General features: G+C 41.4%; 1 long non-coding RNA gene across 1 annotated transcript in view; it reads right to left on the bottom strand.

Annotated features, from left to right (window-relative positions):
- Positions 1-10,988: 10,988 nt before the first annotated feature.
- The window catches only part of LOC136792361 (uncharacterized), a 36,283-nt gene continuing 28,534 nt past the window's right edge, over positions 10,989-18,737 (bottom strand). Inside the window, exon 2 of the long non-coding RNA XR_010836031.1 lies at positions 10,989-11,952. This is a non-coding gene — a long non-coding RNA (uncharacterized lncRNA). The remainder of the gene's footprint in view (positions 11,953-18,737) is intronic.

Raw genomic sequence — 18,737 nt, 5'->3', positions numbered from 1 at the left:
TCTTTTAAAACTCTAGCCAGTGTTATTAGGCATCATTTTCTCCTCATTTTGTTTGGCCTCCTTATCTCAGAATGTCTCCTGCCAAGCTAGGAGAACGTAGATAATACCTTGACAACCAGGAAAACTCAGTTTCCTAAATCCAGCTTCTATAAGAAAGGCTGCAGTATCATTTCACACCTGCCAGGATGGCTATAATACAAAAGACAGACAATAACAAGTGCTGGTCAGCATGAGGAGAAGCTATAATTCTCATCCACTGCTGATGGAAACATATATTTGTGCAGACTTTTTGGAAAACTGCTTGGCAGTTTCTAAAATGTTAAACACAAATTTACCATATGACCCAGCAACTCCACTCCTAGATATTGACTCAAGAAAAATGAAAACATATTTCCCCATAAATACTTGTACACAAATGTGTGTAATAGCACTATTCATATTAGTCAAAAAATAAAATCAGTCAAAAGTCAATTAACTGAAGAATGGTTAAACAAAATGTGGTATGTCCATGCAGTGGAATACTATTCAGTAATTTAAAAAAAAAAAACAACAACGAAACAGAGTACTCACATATGCTACAACATAGAAAAAACTTCAAAAGGGCAGCTTAGGTGAAAGAAGTCAGACACGAACAAGCAGAAAAATGTATGTGTGATTCCATTTACATGACATGTTCAGTAAAGGCAAATCCATGAGACAGAAAGTTGACTAATTGTTTCCTGGAGTTGAGAATGGGAATTGGTTGATAAAAGAAAGAGGTGTTGGGGGCTGGTGATAAAAATGTTCTAAACTTGGATTGTAGTGATGGTTGCACAACTCTGTAACTCAGACTTAAAACAGGTGAATTATGGTATGCAAATTATAAGTCATAAAGCTGAAAGAAAGAAAAGGGAAAGGAGGGAAGGAAGGAAAGGAGAGAGGAAGGGGATGCTGCGGTGCAATAACTCTCTAAACTGGAGAGCTCTGCCTTGTAAACATCACGCACAAGGCACCCAACAGCCTGAACACACAGTGTCCCGCTGGGCTCCCTGTTTCTGGAACAAGGAGCAAGTTATGCACAGTGCTGAGGAAGTTTACAGGCCGCAAAGGGTGGAAAAAACAATCCTTCCTTTTATCTATTTTTGTAAAAGTAGCAGAAGCTATAAAAATCTTCTCTTTCCTGGGCTGATAATTTTATCCCTCATGACCTGTCTGTAGCCCCAGAGGAGGAAGTCATGTAACTCAAGCCATGAGGATGGAGAGGTACTTGGAGCTCCCTGATGCCCTCTTGCCGGCACAGAGCTGCCTCTGTGGCCACATCTGCTCTCAGCTGCTTCTGGCATTAATCTTGCCAATCAATGTCAAGAGGACAGAAGAATTAGCTGTTAGAGTGGTAACCCAGCACAACGGGCTGAACCAGGGTCCCGGGAGCAGTTTATTTGTTTGGTACCATTTCCTCAGAACTGACAGGCAGCCCTTCCTTCTGAAATCCCTCCCGGGCCCCCAGCGCACTCTGACAGTGAGTGCACTCAGCTGGCAAGAAGCCAGACTCGACCTATGTCCTTATTACCCGTTGCCTTAGAAACAAGCCAAGGACTGTGTGGGTGCTTTGCTTCCCGACAGGGTGAACCTCACAGAGTCCTGCCAAGATGCTGCTTCCGCTGCTGACAGAAAGAGAGAGGGGGATGCCCCAAGCATGCAGAAAGTAGGGACATGGACCCATTCTCAGAGCGAACAAACCCAGTGAGGAAATGAAAACTCTGGACGTCCTTGGAGGTAAAAACACACACACTTGTTCAGGTCTATACAGGGATGGGCTCGCTCCTCGTAACCACATCCTGTGCACGTTGAAAACCTCCAATAGAATGTAATGCAGTGTGTGCGCCAACAGTGTCACCTTCCAGCCAGAGCAGTGTTTTCTATTTTGAAGAACAATTTCCAAGAGGATGTTTTTCTTTTTCACAGCAAGTCCAGTATCAGATTGAGTGTGTTTGGGGAGGGAGGGGGTAGTCTACTTCGAAACAAAAGGCTGTTTACTGTCTTATCTTTTGAACTAAATATAGAGATTTCCCTAAAAATGAGCACAGATGATCTACGAATGTGGTGAGCTCAGGACAAGTAAGTGGGGACCTAACCGGCTGTCCACTCGCAGGGAAGGACTTCTCCCCCGTGACTGTCAGAAGCCTGAAAATGCTGCTATGTTCAGAACAACCGCAGCCCAGTATGGTACACCCTAGGGAGACGCATGCTCAATTTGCATTGGGAGCACACGGAACATGGATGTAACCTGGGCACAGACGGTCATGTGAGGCTTCCCAGAGGGAGGAGTGTGGGATAAGCCCCACTGCACTGAGACTACTCAGGTAACTCCAGTCTCTAGAAGAAGCACCTTAAGTTGCTCCACATACGCTTTCAGCTACTGCCCATTTCTCTGATCTGCAGAGAAAAATTTCTAGAGTGTTCCATCCACGGTAGCTCCTTTCCTCATCTATTTACTTTCCACTTCCTTCTATCTGCCTTTTGTCCTAAGTCAGTCTTCTGAATCCACTCTGGCAAAAGTCACTGGTCACCTCCTTGCTGTCAAAACCAACGGATGCTGCTTTGGCCTCTCCTCTAACTCACCTTTTCCACAGTGTTGAACACAGTTGAGCACTGCCTTCTTCCTGAAACACTGTATGCATCCAGTTGCTTCTGCCTGGATGTAAAGAGCCATCTTTCTTTGTCAAAGGTGACATCTGTCCAGCAAGCTGAGCACCAAAGGCGTTGTGTCTGCCTTAAAAGGCATCTTTGTTATCCTTACAAAGGATCTGTGTAGGTGAATCACAGTCCCCCATCCACCCAGTTACCAAGAATGGAAACCCCGTTACCAAGAATGACACCTGCCAGATTCACCAGCAAGTCCTGTTGATTCCACCTCACTTCCATGGCCAGCTTCCTAGTTCACACCACCATAGTCTAGTATACAGACTACCCTAACCTCCATCAGATCCTCCATTTTTTTCATACTTGTCTCCTCTGATCCATTCTTTACAAAGTAGCCAAAGTTATTGTTTAAAAACAAAATCAGATGTTTTAAAACAGCTCCCTTTTGTCCTGCATAATCTTTTAAAATTATTCTCCATTATCCTTAGAACGAAGTTCCTGCCTCACCTCTCCAGCCTTTTCCTTTTGTGCTTCTTACCTGTCCTCTTGCTCATCACCCATCACCAACAATGGCCTTTTGTCAGTTCCCAGAAAGGCCAAGCCTCTTTCCTCCTTCAGGGCTGTAATACTTACTTTTCTTTCCCTTGCTCTTCGTAGGGTTGACTCCTTCTTACCCTGAGTCTTCAACTTAAATATTATCTCTCTCTAACCATCTAAAATGGGTTGCTCCCGTAATGGTCCATTCCAGAACCTAGTTAACTTATTTTATAGAATCCAAAACAATGTCTAGTTAATATATTTATTTATTGTCTATTTTCCACACTAGACTCTAAGTTTCTGAGGGCAGACCCCTCACCTATCTTGTGTTCCCTCATATCTTCTGGGCTGACACTTTCTGGGTCACAACAGGCACTTAGTAGGTACTTGTGAGTGTACCAATGAATTAGTCTGAGTTTCAGATACGAGTTTTGAAAGATAAAGAAGTTATTTAAATGAGACACCATTAGAGGCAGTTCCAAGTGTAGAGACTCAGGAGATAGAGCTTATGGTTGAATGAGGAAGGTAATTGGTCAGTTGGAGTAGGTAATTAAGTAAGGTTGAAACATAAATTAGAGGGGGAGAGTAACCTAAAAATGGACAGGCAGGGCCATTGTGCCTCAGATTAAACTGGAGGGAGAAATTCTGAAAGAGCACACGAAAGCTACCTTTCTAAAGAACAGAGCTAAGTGGCTTTGAAAGCCATGCATAACTGGAATCTTCTGGTTGTGCTGTCAATTGGTCTTTCATACAATTTTAAAAGTGAAATAGAACACAACACTAGGACATTTCATGATGATTCTAGTATAGTTGGAGCATTCATGTCATTCATTTTGATGTTAAATTTCCAAACTTTTTTTTTTTTTTTGATTTAATTTCTTGTTGGGAGAACAGTTGCAAGTTAAATGCCAGATCCATATTGGATTCTGGAATCCATTTGCCTGTTTTGCAACTTATCAGCTGTGGATCTTGAGCAAGACAATTAACATCTCTGAAATGTGGTCATCTTGTTTGTGAGCAAATGAAAAGGAATTAATGATGGATCAGAGATTTGGGAAGAGTAGGACACCTATGTATATTTAAGTTATCCAAAGCAGGGTGAATATCGTGTACAGTATGTATGATTGTGTAAAAAGGGGGGAGGGCTAAATATAGATATTTGCTAGTATTGCTGTAGAACACTCTGGAAAAATAAGTGAGAAAGGAATAAGAGTAATTGCCTCTGTGGTGGGGATCTGGACGGATGGAAAGGTGGGAGAAGAGACTTTCACAGTATGTCCCACTCTTCCTCCTTCTCTCCCCTCACCCATCTCTGTTGTTCTCATTGCCAGTAATAGCTATTTTTAAAGGTACCATTCTTCTCCTTGACTATCAATCCGTATCTCAGCACTGTGAATTCTACTTCACAGAAAATGTAGAGATCATCTCCAGACATGTTCCTCAGTTATGTGACTATCTTCTTATATATCACCTGCCTTGGCATTAGATTTTACTTTCCACCATTTTAGATAATAAGATCCCATTCTCTCTCTCTCTCTCTCTCTCTCTCTCTCTCTCTCTCTCTCTCTCCCTCTCTGTATCCATCTATCTCTCTTTGTACTTTCTTGGTAGTATTAAAATACCCTCATGTTTTCCTATCCTTAAAAAACTTCTCTGTACCCTAGAACTCTTTGCTGCCATTTTCCCTCTTTTCCCCTTTATAGCTAAGTTTCTTAAAGAGTTTTCCATATTTTCTCTCTCTATTTCATCATTAACAATTTACTCCCTACCTCACTGGATTTTTCTCCCTCCACTCCTCTGAAATAGTGTCCCCCCAGCTCACTAAAGACCTCCTTTGTTAATAAGCCTGATGAACATATTTTCTGTCTTTATCTTATTTGACCTCAGCCCAACATATTGTCACTGAAGATTACTTCTTCCTTTCCAAATGTTTTCTTTTATGGCTTCCATAAAGCCTTCTTCCTTTCCCTCCCCCTTGCCTGAGTAGGGAGCTTAGCCTAGTTGTTCTCATTTAAAGCTATACCTACTTCTGTTATGTGATCACCTGTGAACATGAACAGGAATATCTTCTCCATTAAACTGTGGTATCCTGAAGGCAGGCAGTGCGTCATTTTGGTCTTTGAATCCTCAGTGCCTAGGTCAGTGTATTAATCAATAAATATTTGCTTATTGAATCTTGAATGAGTGAGAAATTTTTCCTCTATAACATCAGTTTTAATATTAACTATGGCAGGAACTGTTCATTGCCTCTAATATCTGTTTCCCCCTTTTCATTTATAACAGAACCCTGAGTGTGTTCAGCTGAAAAACTGCATTTCCCAGCCTCCTTGGCGTGACCGTGTGGTCATATTCAGGGTAGTGAGATGGAGGTAGAAATCTCTAGAGTACTTACAGAAGGCTCTTTAGAAGGGAGGTGCACTCCTTCTCTGCTTATTGTTTCCTCTAGTGTGAAGTGAATGGCTGTAACTTTATCAGCCCTCTTATGACCCTGAGAACAGAGGGCAAAGCAGCAGAAGAAAAGGAGCCTGGTGCCCTGATATATTTTATAGGGTAACCCCACCAGCTTTGTACCAAATACCGCTGGACTTTTTAAATGTAAATTAATGGACCCTTAAACTGTTCAGTCCGTTCTAGATGCCTCTCTGGTATTAGCAGCAGAACTTAATCCTAACCTACACACATCCTACACTAAAAATTCTTAACAAAGTTTAGCACACCTCAGTGATGGAGAGCTGGAGCCTTTGGTTCCTTAATTCACTCACTGCACAGGGAAATGGGGGACAGATGGCAGTTTAAATTTGGGTAATGCACAGAGACCAGATGATCACTATCATGTTTGATGCCCATCGATTAATGGATTTATCTAGAGCAATGGGCTCCTGTAGGGGAAAAAAGTGACAGTTTATCAGACTAAGATACGTGATTATTCAGTAGACAGTTTTTGAGGGGGTAAGTGACTGGATTAAATCTACACTAGATTATTCAAAAGCGTGATTGGATTAAATAAGCCAGTTAATTCAGCCCAAGCAGTTATCTTCTTTTAAATAACTTTAAAATTGCAAGTTGATCATTCTAAGACAAAATGGAAATTTGGTCACAAAACAGATCATTTCAACACCATAGGATCAGGTCACCCAGGAGCAGTCCAGGAATTGCCTTCATTCTAAGTATGTGAGCTAAAAGTAACATTTGGAAGAAGGACTGCGGATCTAAAAGGCATGGACCACAACAGGTAGAGATGCAGGCTGGGTGGTAACTAATTTTTTAGTGTCTTAGAAAGGCATGCAGTTGATTTATTCTTAGCAGGGCTCAAAAGATTTAGTGGACATAATCTTAAAATACATTTTCAAATAATTTGAATACCTGAAGTATGTGAGAGAGTCCAGACTCCTGCATTTACACTGGAAAGTTTGATAAGCCGGAGTTTTTCCCATATAGGCACGCAATTGATTTAACTATAGGCTTGACCCGTGGAATTCCCTTGTCAACTGACAGCCATGAGAAAACCCACTCTTGCAGTGGAGTCCTCCTGAAAATAGAGCAGACACTTCTTGCCCTTTCTCACAGGCCTCTTGGCTGCAGGGAAACAAGAATGCCCTTTGTCAAGGCATACCCAGGAGGAGCATTTTGGAGCTCAATTTTCTCATGGTGTATTCAAATAACAGGAATGATGATAATTCAATTTGAAATATGTCCAAGTGTTTCTAGTATCATCCCTGTGCTGTGGTGTGTTTCTGAAGCAAATAAGATAATAAGGAATCAAATATGGAGAGTCAGCTAAATGTCTAATATCCTAAAAATAAGATAGATTGTTGCCATGGCTTTCTTTTATCCCTCCTTTTCTGAAATAAAATGCTTGATAACCTGATCTCCTGAATCAAAGAAACATACAAGCAGAAATGATTACCAGATCATGTCTGTGACCACAATGTATCTCAATATATAAAGTAACCATTTCTTCAGTAGTCCTGCAGCTTAACTAACTGCCTTCTGGACACAGTGAATGAGTCACGAGTCCAAGAAGACTTAGCTGGAGAAAGGGTACCCAGGTGCCATCCACACAGACTAAGCCTACAGGGCCCTGCATTGCCGCCCATAATGGGTACTTGGTGCCCTGAAATTATCCCATCCAGGAGCCTCAGTAGGAGGCAGCATCTCCTCAGAATATGACCTAGCAATTTGCTGCTGCACTTGGCCTTGATCCAACGTGTTACTATAGTTGCAGGCAGCACCTACTAGGCACTCAGTTAAGATGAAATACTGAGGAGTATGCGAAGCTGTTTTCACTTTTTCCAACTTATATACACTTTACTCACCGTCTCCATAACCATTATAGGTTTAAGGCTAACGGCTGAAAACTATTTTTATTTTTATTTTATTTTATTTTTTTTTTCGGTACGCGGGCCTCTCACTGTTGTGGCCTCTCCCGTTGCGGAGCACAGGCTCCGGACGCGCAGGCTCAGCGGCCATGGCTCACGGGCCCAGCCGCTCTGCGGCACGTGGGATCTTCCCGGACCGGGGCACGAACCCGTGTCCCCTGCATTGGCAGGCGGGCTCTCAACCTCTGCGCCACCAGGGAAGCCCTGAAAACTATTTTTAAACGAACACATACAGTGTTTTAAATTTTGCTGAATGATTTTCATGCTATTGACATACCAAGAAGGTTAAAAGAACTGGCTCTGTAGTCAGACTGCCTAGGATCAAATCCTAGATCTGCCACTTACTAGCTGTGTGATCAGGGAAAGTTACTTCACCTAGCTGTGCTAATTTGTCATATGTAATAAATGAGGATGATAGCAGCAAGTACTCAATAAAGCTGATTATATATAGTGGAAGGCATCAAATATATAGGATGGAAATTCAGTTGCGATATCCATGGAAAGAATTCCAATGTTACAATTAACATCTGTGTGTGAATGAATCTGGAGATTTGGAATTAGTCTAATTCAGTCTTGCACAACCATATAGAACCCTCTAGGTAAAATGTCTTTAACTGGATAACATCAAATAGTCTGATAATTCATTTGGCCTGCTGCAATGACATTACAGATGTGATTATAAAATTGCAGGATGAACTGAAAAAAAAAAGCACAAACTGCTATACTAAATTTACATATCAAAAGAACTGTTGACTTTCAAAGCTGTCACCTTGTGAGGCATTTGTAAAATTTATTCTAATGCTACTCTGAGATTGCTGAAAATATTCTTGGTTCTTCTGTTTGGGAAGACAGTTTATAGGCTACAGGCAAAAAGTAATCAAACCTATTTTAGTTTTCCATCACATCTGACACTGATTTTAATTATTCCCCCAAATCCTATTTAGTCCTAAAAAGAATTGTTAACACTAATAGAAATCCAAAGAATGAATAACTGGCCCTGAAAGCAATAAATGAATGTATTCCCCATTCATCCATAAATATTTACTTCAGTGCACTACAAAAGATGCTTTTACAATATCAGTCACACTGGCTTTAGTAAAATATTTTAAGTGATTGCTTTGATGGGAATGTGTATAAATTCCTGCCTATATTTAATTAAATAAAAGCTATTCAAATTAGTTTATAGACACAGGCCAAACTTGAAAGGATCCACAAGGATGCCTGATGAGGAGACCACAAGAAAATCATGGTAAATATACTACTTTTTTAATGGAAGTGAAGTTTTAAATGTTGGTGAAGTAGACATTATTTAAATGTATTATGATTTAGTGTTATGTTTAAGAGTCTCTGCTTAGTTTCCTTGGGCTGCCATAAAAAAATACCACAAACTGGCTTAAAACAACAGAAATTCATTGTCTCACAGTTCTGGAGGTTAGAAGTTCAAAATCAAGGTGTTGGCAGGGCCATGCTCTTGCTGAAGGTGCCAGTGAAAGATCCTTCTTTGCTTCTTCCTAACTTCTGGCTTCCAGTAATCCTTGACGTTCCTTGGCTTGTAAATACATCACTCCAATCTCTGACTCCATTGCCATATGGCATTCTTCCTGCGTGTCTGTGTCCAACTTCCATCCCCTTCTTATAAGGACACCAGTCATATCCAATTAAAGGTCACCCTACTCCAGTATGACCTCATCTTAACTTGATCACATCTGTAAAGATGCTGTTTCCAAGTAAGGTCACTTTCACAGATAACATGGGTTAGAACTTCAACATTACTTATGGGAGGAACACAATTCAAGTCATAATAATTTGTGTGTCAATTTAGCTAGGCTATAGTCCCCAGTTATTCAATCAAACACATAGACATTGCTATGAAGATTTTTTTTTTGGTGTGATTAAAGTTTATAATCAGTTTGCTTTACGTAAGGAAGATTATCCTAGATAATCTGAGGGTTCCTGATCCAACCATTTGCAAGGCCTTAAAAGAAGAACTGAGGTTTCCCTGAGGAAGACAGTCTACCTGTGGACTACAGTGTCAGCTCCTGCCCCAGAGTTTCTAGCCTGTCCTTCCTGATGACCTGCCCTGCAGATTTCTGACTTGCCTATCCAGTCCTCACAATCACATAAGCCAATTCACTACAATAAATCTCTTAACATATGTATATACGTATATAGTACTTGTTCTTTCTCTGGTGGAACTCTGACTGATACAATACCTAAAGGAGTATAAACTTCTTGAAATCAATATTTCATCATTCAGAAATCATTTACTGAACACCCACACGACTGCCTGCAGAATGGTACAGAGGTTAAGTGTGTGGACTCCGGTGTTAGGCTGTCTGGGCTCCAAGCCTGGCTCCACTGCTTACTGGTTTTGTCACTTTTGGCAAAGGAACATAACTTCCCCATGCCTCAGTTTCCTTATCGGTATGTGAGTGTGTAATAATAGTATCACTCGATAGAGTAACTAACACTTGTTAATACTCAAAGCAGTTAGTACCAGTTAATACTTAGTACCATCGGTATCCTGGAGCTGACTTGTACTGGCTCAGGAAAGCCAATTGTGATCCTTTCTCTATTCCATATTAACTTTCAAGAACTTTGGCAGCTTGAACTATGCTGTGGAGGGAATATTTACACTATGGAAATCGACAAACACTGCAGTTCAGGGCTTTGTTTTTCCAGAGCTAGATTACCAGCATAATATATACTTAAACTAATGTCTGCTAGTCCTTGGTACATAGTAATGATTATAATAGGTAAAGTGCAATATGAAAAAAAGAGGATACTGCTGGTCCATTATGGTCCTTTTGTACAAAACAAACAAATCAACAAAAAATGCCCCTCCTTCCACAAACTTCACTGACACTTGCTAGGAAATCATGATATTAAATTAAATCTATAGTGTGAATGGTGACACCTAGAGTTACATCATGCATAACTTAGACAACTAACTACACTCAGTATTCCTGCAAGAAACTACACCCAGTGACAATTTCATTTTTCTACTATTGTTTCTTTAAATAAATTTATTTATTTTATTTATTTATTTTTGGCTGTGTTGGGTCTTTGTTGCTGTGCGCGGGCTTCTCGTTGCCGTGGCCTCTCTTGTTGCAGAGCACAGGCTCTAGGTGCACGGGCTTCAGTAGTTGTGGCACGCGGGCTCAGTAGTTGTGCCTCGTGGGCTCTAGAGCACAGGCTCAGTAGCTGTGGTGCACGGGCTTGGTTGCTCCGCGGCATGTGCGATCTTCCCGGACCAGGGCTCGAACCCATGTCCCCTGCACTGGCAGGCGGATTCTCAATCACTGCGCCACCAGGGAAGCCCCCGCTATTATTGTTTCACAGGTAATTTTTCTCAGTAAATATGTGAGTGGTCCCCCTATTTTCATTTTAATCTCAAATGAGCTTTAATTCTTGTGAAGAAATTACTTGAAAATAAAGATATTTCTCAAATAAAAGAAAATATTTTCTATTCCAGGACATTTTGAAACATTTTTTTCAGTGGAGAAAAGAACCTCAGCAAGAGCATTAGAAAGAGAAATAACCAGTGACTGGGAAGGGCGATGCTGAAGGGAAGGGATGGGGGCACATATTTACAGAATATCTCGACTAAAGCTGGGTAGTACACAAGGACAGCCAAACAAAACACGGCGACAACAAGGACATCCACATGAAAGGGCCCTTAGAAACTTGTGAGAGCTAAATCTTTCTTGCTAGTGTCCAGGTTTGCGTTAAGATGCCCTGCAGTTCAGCCCTTGGCCTGAGCTGGCCGATCCACGCAGCCAGCAATTCTTCACAGGCCCAGGGTGGCCGTCCTGGTGGGGCACCGTGAAGACAGTCTCCCTGGCACATTCTCGGTGCATCCACAGGGCCTGCTGCTTCCCAGGTCTTGAAGATGTGAAATGAAACCCCAAGGGCTACATTAACAAGGGCCCAAAACACAAGCAACCCCAGCCAGCGAAGCATCCTGGATTCCCATGAGAAACTCTCGGGATCTAGTTCATGTGAGTCACATGAGTCTGCAAACGGGAGGCCACAAGGGTTTAAAAATACTGTGACTGAAAAAAAATAAAATAAAATAAAAATAAAAATACTGCGACTGTTGGAGATTTCCGTGGCCATATTTAGTTCATAGCTCTCGCAGTGGTTGGAAAGAGACAAAGGCAGATGGAGGGAGAGAAAGAAGGTAAGGGGTGCTGCCCGCATTAGGAATCAGGATGCAATACTGCACCACCTTCCTGCCACCCCGCCTTCCCTTACCCCTCACCCCTCACGCCCCACCCGCAAGTCTCCGTTGAGCGCTTGTTTTCTCTCCAAGGAATCTGCAGCCCGACATACTCCTCCGCCATCCCTGGACATCTGCTAGGCTTGTCTATTTTCTGCTACAGGCAGAGGACAGGAAGGAAGAGTTTGTTTCCTGTAAACAGAGGGAGAGAAAATTACAGCTATTATTGTTTTGACAGCGCAAGCCCTCCCTGAATCTTGTACCACGGTTCATTCCCGACAGCCATCGGGTCTGAGTTGCCGGCTCTCAGCAGAAAGTCCTCTCAAGCGGTCCCCGGGGAAAGCTGAAAGCCTCGATGGCTTTGCATTAGATGTCTAATGGCCTAAAGATGTAATTCTGGGCAATCTTGATATCGGGCTGTGGAAATGGAATGCAGCCTGTGTTTTGATGAATGTTTCGCGGCAAACCTCTGCTACCCCAGATGAGTGTGCTGGAGCTTGACACACACACATCAGTTCGTGCAAAACACATACCCCAGGGTTGAAAACGCCTTGATAACACAAATTATTTATCTTTTAATTATCTCCCCTTGCTCCCTGCTCTCCCAAACGTCATTTGTTTTGAAGATTCCTGGGCTTTTTAAACTATAGACACATACATATTCTGTGGAAAGGTATAAAATTATCAACTACATACTGGGTATCCCAGCTTCTACTTTCCACGTTTGATGTGTCCACATGTTGTTGCGAATATATTTGACCGTGATCCTCAGACATAAATTTGTTATTTTCAGATGTTTTAAAGTCACCTTTTACCTGATCAGTGTTTGAAATCTACAAAGAAAAGAGGAAGGAATTAACCAGAACTCATGCTGGGAGCCAGGGGGAAATCTAATACTGTGTGCATTTACTAATAAGAATGAGATTTGTTACTCAAAGGGAGAGATTTCTCCTCTTGGTAGGAGAAATAAACTTAATTTTGATAGCTGAAGGAGGATTCATATATTTGTCAAATATATTAAAGAAGGGTTGTTTAGATTGTTTGTTTGTTTTGCTGAACGTGTGACAGTAACAGAACACCTTATGCAGAATTAAATTAATGGGATCATTTTTACTCTTGGCCGTCTTGACAGTACACCCTTAGATTGTCCTCTTTCACTGGCTTTTCCTTTTAGCATTCTTTCCTAGTCCCTTGTCCTCAACTCCACCCTGAATGTCCCAAGGCTCAATCTTGGTCCCTCTTCACTGTTCTTTCTAGGCTTATGGCTTTAATAGTATCTATATGCTGATGGTTTTCCAATTTGTGACTCCAGACATCACCTGTCACTGCGATTCCAGATTCTCAGAAGCCACGGCCTACCTGATACATCCAGTTGGCCATCTAACATATATCTCAAATTTGACATGCCTAAAACAGAGCTCTTGCTTTCCCCATCTCCAAACCTGCTCTTACTCAGCATCCCCTATCTCTATAATTGCTACCACCATTCACCTAGTTGCTCAATAAAGAAATCATCCCTGAGTCTTTTCCCTTTATCTCCTATATCCAATCTGACAGCAACTCTTCTTATTTCTACTTCCAGCTGCCATCCTCTATTTGTCTGTCTTCCTCCAACCCCATGATTGCTCTCCCAGTCCAAGCCACCTGGCCTACTGCAGTAGCCCCCGTCTGATAGCTGTACTTAGACACTTGGACACCTAAAATCCTTCTCACACAGCAGCCAGAGTGATCTTTTGGATATATAATAAGGGCAAATCCTTTCTGTGCTTAGAGCACTTTAGTACCTTCTCATTGTACTTTGCATATAATTCAAACACCTTATCCTGACCTGCAGAATACTACTGCCTCCGGTGATCTCTTCTACAGAACCTAATCCCCTTCACTTTTGCATTCTACCATCTTTCTACTCTCTAGAGCCTTCCTTCCACCTCTAGAACCTCTGCTGGGAATGTTCTTCCCTTGGAATTTCATACCATGGCTCCTTCTTGACACTCAGATCTAAGTTTAGATGTCACCTTCTCAGAGAGGTGTAATGCCTCACTCACTATTTCTATCACTGAGCTTATCACCTCCTGGTGGCTCCTTGTTCATTTATTTGTGAATTATTTCTTCCTCCAACTATATCATAAGCTCATGTGAGCAGAGGTCTTGTCTTCATGTCCAGTGATATAGCTCATGTACCAAGAAGAGTGCCTGACATGTCCTGATGCTCGGTAACTGTTGAATGAATGAGAGAATCAATCAACATACTCTCAGGGGTCCTGATCTGTTCTATGATATCAGGAAAGACTTTCCTGAGAGAGTGTTGTTTGAGCAGAATCCTGAATGATGAGTGGTAATTAACAGGAAGAATTTGGGGAGGAGACAGAAGAAACAACAGGTGTAGAGACCTGGAGTTGGGAGGAACACGGAGCATTTGTTACAGCATAAGAAGGGACCCTGTTCAGCGTGCAAGGACAGAGGAGAACAGTGTGAACTCAGACTGAGAGAGGTATGCAGAGCTTCTAGACCAAGTTAAGGATTCCCAGCTTTACTATGAAAGCTTTGGGAAACCACTGTGCATTTAAGCAGGCAGATGCCATCTTAAGATTTGCCTTCTAAAAATATCCCTTTGCCTGCAGTGTAAAGAAGAGGCTGAGGTGCGGGCAGTGTGGCTGTTATCCTTCCTGCCATTAGGATGTTGCTGCAATAATCTAGAGGAAAGATTCTGGGAGCATGGTCTAAACAAGTGGTGGAGGAGAATGAGAAACTGGGACGATTCCAGAGACAATAAGGACGTAAAATAAATGGTGGTGTTCAATTCAGTAAAGGTAGAGTGATGGAGGGTGGGGAAAGATGGTGACATTAGGCCTGAAGCTCAGGTTTTTGACTTGCATGCATACTTGTATGGATGGTGGCACTGCTTATGGAGAAAGAGACTATGAAAGAGAATTAAAGTGGCAAAATATATCAAAAGTTTGGTTTTCTGTATGTTGAGTCTGAATGCCTTTAAGATATCTAAGTGGAGAAATGGAAGTAGACAGTTGGAGTTAGGAGGAGGAAGCTCAAGGACTCCCCTGGCAGTCCAGAAGTTAAGACTTGATGCTTCCACTACAGGGGACGTGGGTTCGATCCCAGGTCTGGGACTAAGATCCCAGGTTGGGGAACTAGGATTCCCACATACTGGACTTCCCTGGTGGCACAGTGGTTGGCAATTCTCCTGCCAATGCAGGGGACACGGGTTCAAGCCCTGGTCCAGGAAGATCCCACATGTGGCGGAGCAACTAAGCCTGTGCGCCATAACTACTGAGCCTGCGCTCTAGAGCCCGCAAGCCACAACTACTGAAGCCTGCGTGTCTAGAGCCCGTGCTCTGCAACAAGAGAAGCCACCGCAATGAGAAGCCCTCACACCACAATGCAGAGTAGCCTCCACTCGCCACAACTAGAGAAAGCCCACGCGGCAACAAAGACCCAAGGCAGCCAAAAATAAAATAAATAAATAAATACATTTATTTAAAAAAAAAATCAGACATGCTGTGAGGTGTGGCCAAAAAGTAAAATAAAGGAGTAAGGAGCTAAAAGAAGAAGTATGGTGAGCAGGAGGTGTAAATTGGGAAACACTGGTTATAGCCTATGAACACTCTGATGTCAAGAACCACCTTGTATTATTTATACTTGCCATAGAATCTAACACACAAATATAAGCTAACGTGACCATTGCAAGTAGTAAGTAGGTATGAAGGCAAATTGTACAGATTATTTTAAAGAAGCAAAATAAATGTCAATTTGGAAAGCTTTTTTATTTAAGACTTAGTAAAAACAAAAAAACAGGAAAGACAGGAAAATCCTATATTTTAAATTTACTGCAAACATTCACAACACTTTTCTGTCAGAATTTCAAATTGGTTAAAAATTACCCCATTACAAACTTCTCAAATGACTTCTTCCTTTATGGGCAAGTTTACTGGGATTCCAAAACTAGATTAGTCATATATCCTAAAGAAAGATTTTTATTATAATTATATCACAACTGTTTTCTGAGTTGAAGAATGATAAAGGGGTATGTTTTCCTTACTTCCAAAGCAGAGCACAAAGTAGCAGGTGCCCACCTTGCGATTCTGACTCATCTTTCATTTTATTCGAAACAGGACGGCCTGACATGAATTGATTGGAGTAGGAATGGCTGAGTTTATTGTGTTTAAGTTTGAATTGTTTTAAGTGAGACATAACACGAGTATGAAAATGTGTCAGAAGATGCATAACAAGAAGTGCTGCGCGTGTGAGGGTGTCCATTTCCTAGAAGTAAACTATACTAGTTTCCTAGGGTTTACATAACAAAGTACCACAAACTGGCGATTTAAAACAACAGAAATTTGTCTCACAATTCTGGACACTAGAAGTCTGAAATTAAGGTGTTGGCAGGGCCATGATTCCTCCAAATCCTCTAGGGCAGGATCCTTCCTTGCCTCTTGTAGCCCCAGGCATTCCTTGGCTTGTGGCAGCCTAACTCCATTCTCTGCCTCTGTGTCTCTATGTCTCTGTGTCTTCATGATGTTTTCCTCCCTAGGTCTCTGTTTTCTCTTTTTATAAGGACACTAGTCATATTGGATTAGGGCCCATTCAATTCAAGTATGACCTCATCTTAACTCTACATCTGCAAAGACCCTACAGTATTTCCAAATAAGTGCCCATTCACAAACACTGAGAGTTAAGACTTCACCATATCTTTTTTTGGTGGGGACACAATTCAACCCACAGCATGAACTATCAGAGCTAATGGAAATGCACATGTGAATGTGCAAGTGTGGGCTCAGTGTAAGAGTGTGTGTGTTTTTGTGTGAGTGTACATTCATGTTGTAAAAACTATAACCAAGCAACCAGTTCGTTGATCTCTATTCTGATTCCTAGTTGTTGCTTTCAGTGGTTACTTGGAGAGCTTCTATGCTGTGCCAGGACTCCATTCTCAATGAGTAATGGATCGTTTCCGGGCTCTCACTCCCACTTTTAATGACTACCCACACTAATTAACTGACAGTAACATGTAGCTGCTCTTGGGTACATGCATCTCTCACTGAGGTCATAACGGCTGTTGGTAACGTAAGTTATTACTTCGTAAGGCACACTCTGGGACTCTCAGCGTGAAGACCATTTTTACAAGTGCCAAGGCAGCGTAAGGCAGGCCTTTCAGGTAATATGTTCCACAGCTCCTGGGCCTTGGTATAATGATGCATCCAAGACACAATGGTTCCTCTGGAATGCTGTAAAGATTTCCAACCACAGTACCATCTGTGGGGAGGGACAGAGGACTATTGTTTGAACGAGGATTCCTGCTTATATCCTGAAATCAGAGACAGCAAGAGAACCCCCTAAATTATCAGAACACAGTGTATTATTAGTGTTATTTGTATTATCAGCCTTAGAATTGTTCTGGGAGTGAGAAAATTGCATCTCAGGAAGAAACAACTCCAGACAAGTAATATCAAGGACGTCTGATTAGGAGAACGGCAGGCACCCGAGCCCTTGGGTGCCCTGCGGGGAGGTCACTTGGGCAGCCTGCTTCAGGACCCAACTCTGTACTCCCCGTGAACTCTACCAAATTAGCTTTACACGAGGAAGCGGCCTTGCTTCTCTAGAGGATCAAAGTAGCTGGACCCAGTCCCAGTGTTCTGTAGATAACCAGGTCACAGGATACGTTTGTGCCCTGTTCTGTTCCTAGCGCACCATGCTGCAGATTCCTCTGTATTTTCCAGGTTACATCCATAGAGTGAACTTAGGTTCACATGCTTCCTTCTATTATCTGCACTAATCTGGTGACCTGAGATCATTTACGTACCCTCCACTCTTGTTACAGTGCTTCTGGAACCGTGTAACATTTTTTTCTCATGTATGGGGCTACTGTTCCCACCAAGTCCTTTTATCCTCTGTAATAGTAACAGCACCTCCTTGTAACACTTAAAATGCTTGTCTCCCAAGGGCAGACTGACAAGGGAAAATATGTAAATATGATTTTCAAAATGACATCTGAATAGCGAAAAATCACAAGACTGTGCAGCCAAAGTAATAAAAACAATGACTGTGAAAAGATGTATTAACAAAATGAATAAAGAATGGAAGAGAATAGTTAGAACGAATTTTAGCTCTTCAGTGATGGCTGTTACTGGTCGATATTCCATGTTTAGATTCATTCTCCTTTTTCTGATGCTCAATTCACATATACCAAGATCACTCTCTACATCCAACCTTATATGCAAATACACTGTAAATGTGACCATAAAGTTTTGAGACCGACTTTTTTTTAAATGTCAGAACTTAAATAGCCAAATTATTATTTTCCTTAATCCTGGAAACATGGTTATTCCAATGCAACTGTATTTACCTAAAAGCCTGTGAAACTGTTCTTTGAGAAACAGCTTTGAATTTAGTTTCTGAAAACTAAAAACAGAAAGCATACTCATTACTTTGTGTTCACATCTGAAATATGTTCTAAAACTGTTTAATTATCTTGAATACTTATCATAGTTAGAGAGTTAGTACCAAACATCTTGTCTTTAACCCAGCCTCTTTGAATGAACATTTGCTATGATATTTTTAACTTTGTTAGATACTTTTAATAACAATACATTCATTATAATAAGTCAAAGATATGTATAAGGAAAAATAATAATCTCCATCCTCTCCCACTAATATCACCCTCATGAATGGAATATGGTACATCCATATTAAAGAAAAATAAACAGCTATATGCATTAATCTGAAGGGATTCCAAAGATATACCTTAAATAAAAAAGAAAGAGAAGGATACAGTATACAATATGACTTTATTTTTATTTTAAATTTTGTCTATAAATGTATAGATCTATAGCATGGATGCACCATATTTTACTCAAACTTTGCCCTATAGATGGACAATCAGGATATTTGCAGTTTGCCTCCACTACAAGCAATGTTCCAGAGGACTTCCTTAATCATAAGCCTTTATGCATAGGTACCTTTATATG

This window comes from Kogia breviceps, chromosome 13, assembly GCF_026419965.1.
Source record: "Kogia breviceps isolate mKogBre1 chromosome 13, mKogBre1 haplotype 1, whole genome shotgun sequence".
Taxonomy (NCBI): Eukaryota; Metazoa; Chordata; class Mammalia; order Artiodactyla; family Physeteridae; genus Kogia; species Kogia breviceps.
Note: the sequence above shows the minus strand (reverse complement) of the source record. Positions and strands in the feature narration are given on the sequence as shown.